Here is a 12316-nt window from a genome sequence, read left to right as displayed (position 1 = left end):
TCCACAAGTTTCCTTTTGTCTTACGGGGCGAGAATAATAATCTGCAATTTGGATTGCCTGAAAAATGCCATTTGTTGCTTTGGTTTTGTTCTTCCATGGAAAATGTAGAAAGCTTTTGTTTTTCTTGTAAATTTTCCCAAGAGCAGGGTAAGGTTTAGTGATAGGAAAGTCAAACAAAAGATCACAGTAAAAGTCTCACCACTCCTTGCCAGGCTGTGTTTAAGCAAAACAAGACCCTTCATCTTTCCTGCTACTTCCCCTGCAGGGCTGCGGTCTGCATGCCTCACTGTAGGAGATGAAAGTCAGATTATTATTATTTTCTTTTAACTAAAATGAGAAATTTTACTGATAGAGAAATCAAAACCTTCTTTGTTTCTTGCTTTGGGGGAAAAAACAAAACCAAAACAAACCATGCAGATCCAAACTCAAGAAGTTTCACTTCTACCTGGAGTCGATGCATTTGGTAGGGCTGTAGATGGGCTACAAGTAAGCCTAGCATGGTTTCAAGAGCTTGAATGGAGTACGGGTGAGTGTACTGGGAAAACATTTCTTTACTGTGTGGGTGACAGAGCAACAGGTTGTCCAGAAAGGCTGTGGAGTTTCCTTTGGAGATATTCAAAAACAGGATGTGATCCTGTGCAATGTGTGTTAGGTTACCCTTTTTGGTAGGGTTTTGGACCAGATGATCTCCAGAGGGCCCTTCCAACCTCAGCCATTCTGTAATTCTGTGATTCTGCAATGGGCACACCAGGAGTTTCCAGAACACAGAAATGCAATGCTTGGGGCCGCAGGAGTTTGATATACCATTAGGATGTACTCCTAAAAGGCATATTTGAGTAAAAGGGAGGTGAGGTTGGGGAGATAAAAAGTGGTATGTTCTTTCATTGAATCATAGTTTCTCCTGAGGAAAATGCACAATGTAGAAATGCCTGAATTCCTTCCCAGTTCAGGGAGTTGTATGGGAATGGACAGGCCAGGACATACAAGACCATTCAAAATATGCATGTTTTCCTGCAAGATGCCCAGAAGAAACTTTAATTTTCAAGATGCTGGGTGCTCTGTTTGTCCTCGTAGGCCAAGAGAAAGGGACGAGCGTCTGGGTGAGTTGGGCTACTGAGACAATGCCTTACCTTCCTGCACAATAAAAATACAGAGCTCTATTTTTGTAAGCTAAGCAGTTATTCACTCCTGATCATGCCTGAATTATAAATGAATAGGATAATGAGGGCTATTAAAATAATTTTTCATCAAGGTTAATAAATGAATAAGACAATTTAATGCTCACACATACATCTCTGGGATTAATTCTGCGGGGTGCTAAGCAAGCTGTCTTCTTCCCAGGGATGGCTGAGGGGATGCTCGGTGTCCATAGGTGCCCTTGAAAAAGCCAGCATTAGCCTCAGTTTGATTCTTCATGGAAGCATCATGTTCCTGAAATATTTAAGTCGTTTAAATAAGTGCAGGAACACATTCCTACTCCGTGTCTTACTTAATGTAGCATTAGAGGATTGGTCACCTCATGCTGCATGAATAATGGAAATACAGATCCGGCAATGTTTACAGAAATAAAAGCACAGCATTAAGTTCTGCCATTTCCCCCCTGTTATTTGTGAGTGCTCCCACAGCCACCGGGTGTTCTTGGTGATTCTTTCGAGCCCTGCATGACCCGCATGTTGAAAATCTATTTTCCAAAATGGAAATATGCATTTACCTAGTGTTTGGAGACTTGTTTTATTTTTCTGCTTGGAAATATTTTAAGCGATGCAGCTAAGGGTCAGGACTAATTTTGTGTACTTTGGCAGCTAGCGGTGCTTCAGCAACAGTTATAGAAGTGGTCTAGAAACTTAACATGGGCTGGAAGTCCTTTGTCCAAACAGCTTGGCAAACTTATTCAGGTCCATGGGGTGCAAGCTGTGAGTTACCAACAGCCTGTGCCAGTAAGGCTCTCCAGTTCCCGGCACTGCTCCTTTTGGAGCAAGTGAAGTCCACCACAGGTAAGGTGGCACCATCTGTTGCGTAGGACTTCAGTGAAATTTTGACTATACTTAAAAAAAAAAATAAAATCCTGACAGTTCTTTGCAAATCATTTCCATGGGGGTTTTCTTCTTAGTTCTTGATCAGCTTTAAAAAATTGCACTGTTGGCTAAGAAGCAGAAAACTGTAGCCCATTTTGATAATAATTGCTATGTTTTGGGGAAAAAAAAAAATAAAAGTGTACAAACAAAAATATTGGGAACCACAGGACTTTAAGGAGATAGAGTGTACGTTTCTGAATGATGGGCCATTCAGCAACGTGGGACTCCTTGCCAGCAGCTCTGCAAATAATGGTGGGGTCTGCCCTGCTCTGCTCCCCTGCAGCACTTTCCTGACCAATTCCTGTGACTTTGCTTTGGGGACAGCAGCTCTGCCGTGGTCTGCAACACTTGGTCAGGCATGTTAGGCATGAGGCAGCCAGGAAACAAAAAATGTGCCTGATTTCTCACCTCCAAAGCTGAAGAGTCTTCAGCTCCCTGGACAAACTCACCAGCCATCAGCTCTTACACCTGGCTGGATGTCTTGGCAGGGGTGTTGGAATTAGGTGATCTTGAAGGTCCCTTCCAACCCAAACCAATCTGTTTTTCTACATCTTGAACTTTCACTAAAATGTTGAGGGTTGTTTTCCTATCAAGGAAATGATTTCTAGATTATATTTGCATGGAGGTCCCTAAAAGCAGCCTAAATCCTCCTGTAGGCTCAGATCTAGCTTGGATCATGATTTGCAACAAGTAATTAATTAGTTCAGGTTGGTGGCTCCCCTGCCTGGCCTGAGAGCTGGCTGAACTTGGTGCTCTTCTTGGGTGGATTTGCTTGATAATGGAGGAGTTTGTTGCTTAAGTTTGTTGCTTTTCTTCTTATTAAGAAGATATCCACAGGTGCTGTACTTTGCTAACAGGCTGACAGCTGCCACCTGCCTGGAAATGAAAAGCTGAATCGTTCAGGAAACCGCTGTGTTGAAGTCCACTCCAAAACCTCATTAATTACAAACCAAACCTGGAAGTAGCTCCAGCTTCTGAGTTGATTTTTTTTCCTTTTTTTTCCCCCCACATATAAAAACCACATTCGGTGCCTAATTGCTCCGAACCCAAACAGCCACTTGTGACAAGAAACTCCGCTTTGATTGCGTGCCACCCTCAGTGCATCCCGTGGCGGTTCTCGCTGTGGTGGAAAACGAGATGAAAATCAAGAAATGGGAGTTGAGAAGAGGAACTGTTATCGCAGCTGGGTGGTGGAAGATTTCTTAGCTCCCAAACAAGTCTCTGCTTTTAACGTTGTGCAGTGTTTGCTTACAACAGAACCTGCTTTCATGTATGCATCCGGCACCACCGGGGTGTGGAATGGCAGCAGATGTAAAGGCAGCGAAGCAGCTCTTTGATTTAACTCCAGCTGTGCAAGTGGGGACTTAAGTGAAGTGCTGCTGCTCAGCTCCTGGCTGAGAGGAAGGCTGCTGTAGGAAATAACTACTCATTTCCAAATCGCGTGTTGGCTGAAAGATGGAGCAAAGCAGAGTGAGCTGCAGTGGATCACAGGGCTAACAAGTGCTGATTTCTGCACAGTTAAGCATGCAATGAACTAAAATGAAGCAGTGTCACAGAGGGAAGTTTGGTATCTCTTCGTGGCTTCATACATGACAATACCTTAAACTCCTCACACAATTACAGAAATAAGATTAGATAAGCTGCTGGTGAATCTTTTCCAACCCCTCTTCTGTCAGCTGTAATTTATTTATTTTTTCAGATTAAGATCGTAGAAGTAAAGTGTGTGAGCACCTTGGGGAAGTAGAACTATGCTTTATTATTATTAAGCAAACGTGTCTCACATGAGGGAAGAAGAGTGATGCACGGCCAGGGTTGGTGAAGGCTCTGGGTGGCAGAAGCCACCACGGTCCTGCAGCTCCTGAGTACAAGCTAGGGTGCGGGAGGGTGCAGCTGCTGGTGAGTGAGAAGGCATTGCTGTTGGTCTGGATAACTGATTAAAAAAAAATGGCAGCAAGTGGCCTCCTTCAGCATGCTTCCTCTGATAATTAATCATGCATATGAAACACAATTGCTCTTTGGACTCTGTCTGCCATGTTTTGCTTCTGTTTACCTACTTTTTTGTTTTATATTTTTAATTTTGTGCAGGACATTCCTGGCTTAATTTGACAGGCACAATAACCTGGGTAGGTAAGACTCGCTCTCCTTTGGTGATTTAACATCATTACAGTCAGCAACAAATTACCTTTTCTTCTCAGATCAGTGTCTGCCCGCAGCTCTTGCCTGGTTTTCTAAGAGCACAATGATTCTTATACGTCTCAAATTTTAAAATCAGTAGCAGAAAAAAGCTACTACAATGCAAGGATCGGATCCCCTCATCTCACACTGGGGGCCCCTAAGCTGTCCCGTGCGGAGGGGCTCCCCTTGCCCAAGAGGCCACAGGCTCCCAGGGGACCTGGAGACCCCTGGGGTGGCTCAGCTGTCCCTGTGTTCCCACCATCACCCCAGGAAGCTGTTGAGGACGTTGCTGAGGAGGCCCTTTTCTTGCTGGTGGGTACCTCCAGCCAATTTTCTTTGAATCCAAGGGCCCTTCTTGCTGAACTCACCCTCCTTTTCATGCTTATTGTCTTTTTTGTCTTAAATCTTGAGACCCTGCAAGTAGTGAAAAGAGGAGTGTTATCACCTGATGGTGTATGTGAAGAAGGTTTTTTTTTCCTTTAAAAACCTCCAGCTTGCTGCTCTGTTATTACAGGCTAGCACGCAGAGCGCCTGTACTGCGACCTGCCGACAAAATGGCTCCTGGTTAGCGATTTGCGAGGGTTTGTTGCTGAAGTAATACACAACCCCAGCATATGGTAATTAGAGATAAGCAAACAGTTGAAATAAAATCTCTTAAATTATACCACACGGTGCATAAGGAAATGTGAGGCACATAAACAAACAGGTTTCCTTCCCTAGCTGCAGACAGCGTTAGCAGGTGATTCACTAGCGGCATGTCTCTCCCTTGTCTACTTCATTAGACCATCATTAATTTACACCTGTGTTTTGTGAATTACAGCAAAGCACAGGCTCACAAAACACCCCGTGTTCTGCAATGCTTACAAGGAGGAGATGTAGCCAAACAAAGTGAACTCCCTCGGAAAATTAGGAAAGTGTTGGCTCCTTCCCCCCAAAGCAATTTGTTAAACCAGATATTTCTGAAGTCTGATTTTTAAATATATTGGTGAGCTTAAAAGCAATTTTGAGACTCCTTGTCCTACCCGAAATGTAATTTCTTTTAATCTATGAGAGGCTTATCAATTCAGGAGCTATAAAAACTGTTGTCTTGTCCAGAAAACATGAGGAAAGGGTTTCTCCTATGGACACTGCAGTAACTGCTTGGTGGGGAAAAAAACAAGCAACAACGAGGTGCAGTGCATCAGGCTGTAACCAGGGGATGGCTTTGGACAAGAAGAACGCTGTTTTCCCCTCATTGCTGTGTCTGGATTTACATTGCTTCGTGGCATTTGTGGGCGTTTTTGGAATCAGTGAAAATCTGTATATTGTCAGTGTTGAAAGCAGTACCACCGCTTGCCAGGATATGTGGTGAACCTGGCTGGAGAGACTACTGGAGGTGCTGCAAATGGAAACCAGTGGGAAATCACATCACTACTGTTAGGGGTAGTTCATCTCTTCTGTTGGAGAAACCCTGCAGAGATTTCTCCACTGGGAAAGTCATATCTATTGGGCATTGTGTGTGTATGCATTGGCTTTTGGTTAAAATATATGGAAATGTTTCTTGGAGCCTAACCTGGCAAAGATCAGATTTGGACTTAATTCAGGATCATCCTCCTGGCTCGATGTTGCTGAACTAGTATTCTGATGGCTTCACAATGTATTTGGGTGCCTTTTGGCACCTGGAGCTGTGCTACAGCAGGACTGCAGGAAAGGTAACCTCTAAAGGTATAGGCTGATCTTCGTGTTTGGTTACCTTCAGTGCCTGTCTTATTTGTAGTTTGCGTTTCTCTGTGCTCCATCCCCCATTGCTAGAATTCAGGATGTCTTTTAAAGCAAGACTAATTGCTTTTCTACTGCATTTTATTTTTACTTTTTAAATTTGGGGGTGCTCGTAGGCCATAACCAAATCAATACATATGCAGCCTATTAATCTGCTTATTATTTTTTTTTCTGGAAAAAAAAATGTTGGGCCTTGAACTCTTTTATTGAAGCTAAAACCACTCCCACAGGCAGTATGTCTTTCTTAGAATGCTAAGGCGTGAGCCCTAACAAGGCAAAAGCAGAGAATTTTGATTAAGTCAGCATCTTGAAGATGCATCTTAAACAATACAAATGCTCCCGGGCTGAAGTAGGAAACACGGCAGTGTTTCATCATGTGAACATTCAGTCTGACATCCTCGGTTCACTGGCCGTCTGTCATTAACAATGCTACCTGCGTGGAACCCAATAACTTCTGATTAAAGCAGACCTGCTATTTCTGAAAAACACTCTATCACCCAGAGCGTGAAGGCTGGAGAGTTTACCGCTCTGCTTTACAAGCTGCTTCAGTGGTTAGAAACTCTGCCATCAAAAGCGTGACTGTCCCTTCTTACCTCATCTCTTCTATGATTTTCCAACCCCGAATTTCCCAGCCAGGAGACAAATTGCTGCTTTGCCTGCTAGAGGTCTACAGCCTGTGCTACAGGTGGATGAAAGAGGGCAGAAATGTTGAACACTTTGTCATTGGAAGGGAGAGAAGGAGAAGATTTTTGATGAAATATATATATATATATTTATGTTTAATTATGTTTATATTTATGTATAATTATGTTTATATTTATGCATATATATATTGCTCAGGGAAGTGGTGGACTCATCATCCCTGGAAGTCTTTAAAAGACGTTTAGATGTAGAGCTTAGGGATATGGTTTAGTGGGGACTGTTAGCGTTAGGTCAGAGGTTGGACTCGATGATCTTGAGGTCTCTTCCAACCTAGAAATTCTGTGATTCTGTGATTCTGTGATATGTTTATTTATGTTTATATTTATATATTTATGTGCCACTCATCCAGGAACAGGCACAAAGGAAGGCAGCTCTCGGCTCACAGCAGACATCCAGAAAATGGGCACCCAGTCTAAGCTGGTTGTCTGCATCCCTCTCCAGCTTGTAGCAGGGGTCATCCCTTTCTAAAGAGTGATTCATTAAGCAGGTATCACATACAGATGGCATAAAGCATATCCCATCAGAGGTCTTTGTGCTCCCCTGACTGTAGAGATCGTGTAGGTGACACGTTTGGTTCAGACACTCAGATTCCACACAAGAAGCTGAACAGAATGATTTTCCTCCCCTCCAGGAGCTGTCTCCCTGCTCAGAGCCAGGCCGTGCTCCCAGAGTGAATTCAGCCCACGCTGCCTGCGAGGCCAGCCCCAGTCCGTGTGTTCACTTACCCTCATCTGCATCTGTAGCTCTGAAGGCTGGAGGATGATGGAGGGCAAGCAGCAGCTTTTCCTCCGCAGACTAATAGCTGTAGCAGCAGAGATCTGTCATGTCTTCACGACTGCCTTGGTTTACAGTGCACTCCCCATCTGCTGCATGTAAAAAAAGGCAGTGTCAGCCGTAAAATATTGGAAGTCTGACTCCAGCACAAAGATCCCTGACAATTTAATAAGAATTCCTCATGGTGCTTCACAAGCTCTTTCAGGGCTCTGACACGATGCCTCAGGCAGGATGGATTACACAGGCTCCCGGGCACTCTCCAAGAGGGAATTGCGCTGGCCAGTAGGTGTGAGTCAGCGAAGCAGCTCACTTCATCAGCACCGACTGACGCCTCGCATCCTGTAAACTGAGGGCAACCTCATACTCCCTGGCCCTTTTTTTTTTTTTGCTGTGAGACAAGATAGAGGACGTCACCGTTGCCTCCTCGAGTGGCTCACACGTAAGCCTTAATGGGACACTGGGTTTAGTAAATGCGTGGCTTCATTGCTTCTATAGGAAAGCTTTGTATCCTTCACATAAACACACGGAGTCAATGGGGATGGACATAACCTTTTAAATACTTATTTTCCTGAAATCTGTGAGTATATCCCAAATAAATCTTAGCAGAAGGTTTCATTTTTCTTTCGCCTGGTCGATACTCAGCTTGCAGGGAGCTGATACATCTGTTTATTTTCTTCATCATCTTGCAGGATGTACATAGTGCACAGAACCATGAAAAAGAAGCGGCTGGAAAAGAGATGCTGTTATTTGCTCTTATCTCAGCCCATGATTTTTGAAAAGAGCTGACATAAGATTTAATAAATATTCAGTTAAAAGGGGAAAAAAATGCTTTTCCGCAAAGCTGCAGCTTTTGACTGGAGGAAATAAAAATAAAAAATAAGAGAATTCTCCTGGATGAAAATAAGAGATGGGATGACTGTACCCAGATTAAAATACCAGATGGATATCCTTGATCACTACCTCGAGCCAATCTATGCAGTCACACGTAGCAGCAAATTCTCTATCAGAACTCTAGCCCAGTTCCTAGATGATGTTTGAAAGGGGAAATAAATATGTGAGTGGATGATAAACAGCGACATAATGCAGAGACAATAGGGATAGATGGTATGTGTCAGGGCAGACAAAACCCAGATATATCACAGAAATGGGATCCTACGGCCTAATGGGACACTGGCTTAAAAAAATTCCCTGTATATCCCAAACAGGTTTTCTCACTACTGTCATACAGCAACAGCTCTCAGCCAAAAGGGCAAGGCAGCTTCCAATTTCTGCTGTTCTCCCCCCTCTACCCCCCCCCCCCCCATAAAGGTAGTACAATAATACTGAGTTTCTGAGAACAGTGAGAACAAAGAAGAAAATCTCTAACTGTGAAAAAAAAGAAAAAGAAAATTAGGAAGATACGAAAAGGATGCTTGAAAAAGGAGTAGGTCGAGTGATGAGAAATGCAGTCACAAGATGGTTAACACAACCCACCCCACCCCCTGTCCTGTTCTTGTTGTCCTAGTGCTGATTCTGGGCACAGAGGAGCTCAGAGCCCTCCTTAGTCCAGGATGACACTGTTTGCTACCTGGTGCAGACTGGGCTCCCAAAACACTGCTCTAAAGCACCATCCAAAGCGTATGATGATGAAGGTCCTCAGGAAAAACTAGGTCAATGTTACACGTTTCTGCACGAGGAGCGTCAGGATGTGATGTGAATAGCTGATGCAGTGGCTGCTGCAGGAGGGGCTGGCGTGTGGACATGGCTACACTGATAAGAGGTTGGTTTTGTGGGAGGACATGGCATTATTCAAACCTGCCCCAGGGGCTGGTACCAGCAGAGCAGAGCTGTGGTTACAGATGCTGCTTCATTTAAAAAAACATTTTTGAGTCCATTCAAACAAACAAATAAGCAAAGGAGGTGGCAAGCTCGTTGCCTTTGGGGTCAGGGTGGCTGGCTGCTCTGTTGCAAGCAAAACTTGGGATGGGAATTTGTTTAACGAGTGCTTTAATTCCTCTTTCATTGTGCTCAGGGACTCCTTACTGTAAGTTTTGGCAGAGCAGGCAATGCCTATTCACGGGTATTCGCACCTCCTTCAGCAGCAGATCATTTTGTGCTGTCCATCCAGATATTGATCTGGATAAATCTGAGGTTTCACTCAGAGTCATCTGCTCTCTGAGTCGTCTGCTGCCTCCAGTGAGGATATTACGGAGCCATGATACAAACCCAACCATTTGGAAACAGCCATCTTTAGCTATTAATGCCATTTTAATAATGACAAAGCTCTGGGTTAAAAATAACCCTTTGATCTTTGAAAGGCTTGAAAATGAGCAGGACAGAGAGGAGGTTCAGTTCCGATTACCTGCAGATGTCTGCACACAGTGCTGTGCCCTTTGGGACCAAGGAGCTGTATTTGTTAAAAAGGAAAAAAAAACCCAGCACCTTAATTAAATTAAAATGAGTATCAACAATGATTTGAAACAAACATGGTTAAAAATTGGAAATGCTTTGACTTCTGGCTGAAAAGAGCTCTGAGAGAGGTCTCAGAGGAGAAGGCAACGAGCAGCCAGGGATATTATTCATCAGCGTTCGGTTGGCTTTTAAATAGGAGTTTGCTTTGCCTGCTGGTTCATGCACCTGAGTGGCAATGATCTGTCAAAAAAGTATATTTCATCTCTGGTGCGGGGAACTTTTCTCAGGAGCTGTTTGCTGTCCTGTTAGGAGGTTATTGACTGCTGCATTACGCCTGAAAAACCGCCTGTGAAACTGCACCACGAGTGCTTGGGAATACGGAAACTCTGCAGAGATGCAGGTAATTCAGCTGGGGAAGAAGAAGAATGGTGGTTATCAAGCAGAAATCTTCGGAATGAGAGCAAGCTTTGCCCCAGCTGGAGACTGACAGGCCAGATGTTGGCCATAAGGAAGCAGAAAGCATCCGAAGAGCTGGACCAGGAGCTGTAGCATCTCTGAGTCTACCTGGGAGGAAGAGGGAGATGCAACCCCATGCCTGGAGCTGCAGGGGACACTGCAGTAGCTGAAAGGCAGCAGGAGCTCCCCAGGGGATCTCGCACTGTGGAGGAACACCACTGGCACAGCCCTGCAGCAGTGCTATGGGACTGGTAAAGGAGCTGCTGTTGCCCATTCCTTTTCTGTCTGCCTACCTCAGTAAAAGCTGCAGCTGTTCAAACCACTCAGATTAAAAACGCCAGTGCTAAGACCTGTGGCTCCCAGAAACCTCAGTCCCAGACTCATTTTGAATCATAGAATAGAATCACAGAACAGAGAATTGTTCCATAGAATTGTTCCACAGAATCATATGGATATAATGGATGTTATGGATATAATCCATGAAGTCTGTTGAATCAGAAGAGAGCAGATAGGTTGCAAATTTTCACGTTGCTGATGTTTCTCCTGTGTCAGGCTTTGTTTTCTTTCATTGTTCCAGCTATTTTGAGGGTGCATTTCCAGCTCATCAGCAGGCAGATTTTTGCTGAAGAGCTTCTCCGACGAGCAGATACGGAGATGCAGCATCCCCTCCCTGTGTGCTGAGAAACTCAAAACCACCAGTGTGGTGCTGGAACCTCAGAGAGACACCTCCCACTGCAGCCCTGCAGGAGGACCTGTGACGGTGGGTGTTGATTATCATGCAATAAACCCCACCGCCTGTCTTAGACCCCTGGGAAGGATGGGCCTCCAGGAGCGTGTTTCTGCATGGCGTTGGGAGCAGGGTGTGCCCTTGGAAGGAGCTGCCCATCAAACTCACCTTTGTGGGGTGGCCAAGAAGAACTCGAGCAGATCCTGGGGTCTGAACAGCGCTGTGGGGCCGGCGTCTGGCAGTTACAGTGGTCCACTGGCTGTGACTCGGGTTGCCAAGGTGATGGATTGAAAAAGGGCAAATCTGCGCTCAGTTTTCAAAGGCTGGGTTTTTTCTTGTGATCTGCAAACCAGGGGGGAAACGCACACAGGACTAGTGCCCTTTTTGTTCTGCTTTGTTGTGTTTCTGTATGACAACCTGAATGCTCCTGGCAACTGAATGCGCTGGGTTGAGAACTCAGGGTAAGGCTTGACACAGAGTCAAGTTGCTAAAGTCACTATTGAACTGCTAAAGTATGTCTGGAAAAGACAGCATCTACATGCTGAGCCGGTGAATTCTCTGCTAAGCTCTAATTCATAGACAGCAATACAGCGGGGCTGACTTTTACATACTTCAACAAGCGGTGGCGGTATCCACGAGCATCCAGGATGCTGTCCTGCGAGGCTGTTGGATAGAAAAAGTAGTTCTTGATCCATAAAGCTCATCGGAGGAATTCAGGGTGTAGGGGGAGACTGGGACCAGCATGAGAGCACATGTGAATGAGTACATCTCAAACCTGACTAAGGATCTGCTGCAAGAATTTTTTTGCAGATCTGTGGCTTTAATCATGCTGGGACTGGATTAGAAGCAGAGCTAATACTTTTTCCTTGGCCTTCTTGTTGACTCCTTAAGTTAATGCTCTTTTTCCTTAGCTTAGAAGAAAGATATCCTGACTCAGCTGTTCAGACCTCAAAGGCCAGTGGAGAACCTTGCACAACACAGTGTAGTGAATTTAAGCCTATCTTCCCCAAATACATCTTTCGTGTAATAATTGAGTGTAATAATGTCATAATTGAGTGTAATAATGTAATAATTGGAGTGTAATAATTAAAACATGATACTCCGTTTTTGCAGATGTGTATGCAAAACATATTTCACCCTCACTAAGCAAAAGAACTCTGTATTTGTACGCTGCTCTTTTGCTGACTCCTTGATCACTCTGATTTTGCTGTGCTCACAGGGTGTGTTAGGTGAATGCTGTGCCATTTTGGGGACCTGA

The 12316-nt window shown here is 44.5% G+C and overlaps 1 long non-coding RNA gene across 1 annotated transcript in view; it reads left to right on the top strand.

Annotated features, from left to right (window-relative positions):
• The window catches only part of LOC119717238 (uncharacterized), a 47204-nt gene extending 38435 nt beyond the window's left edge, over positions 1-8769 (top strand). Inside the window, exon 3 of the long non-coding RNA XR_005266461.2 lies at positions 7342-8769. This is a non-coding gene — a long non-coding RNA (uncharacterized lncRNA). The remainder of the gene's footprint in view (positions 1-7341) is intronic.
• Positions 8770-12316: the final 3547 nt, after the last annotated feature.

Source organism: Anas platyrhynchos, chromosome 5, assembly GCF_047663525.1.
Source record: "Anas platyrhynchos isolate ZD024472 breed Pekin duck chromosome 5, IASCAAS_PekinDuck_T2T, whole genome shotgun sequence".
Classification (NCBI taxonomy): domain Eukaryota; kingdom Metazoa; phylum Chordata; class Aves; order Anseriformes; family Anatidae; genus Anas; species Anas platyrhynchos.
The sequence above is the reverse complement of the archived record's forward strand: the minus strand, read 5'-3'. Positions and strand labels throughout refer to the sequence as shown.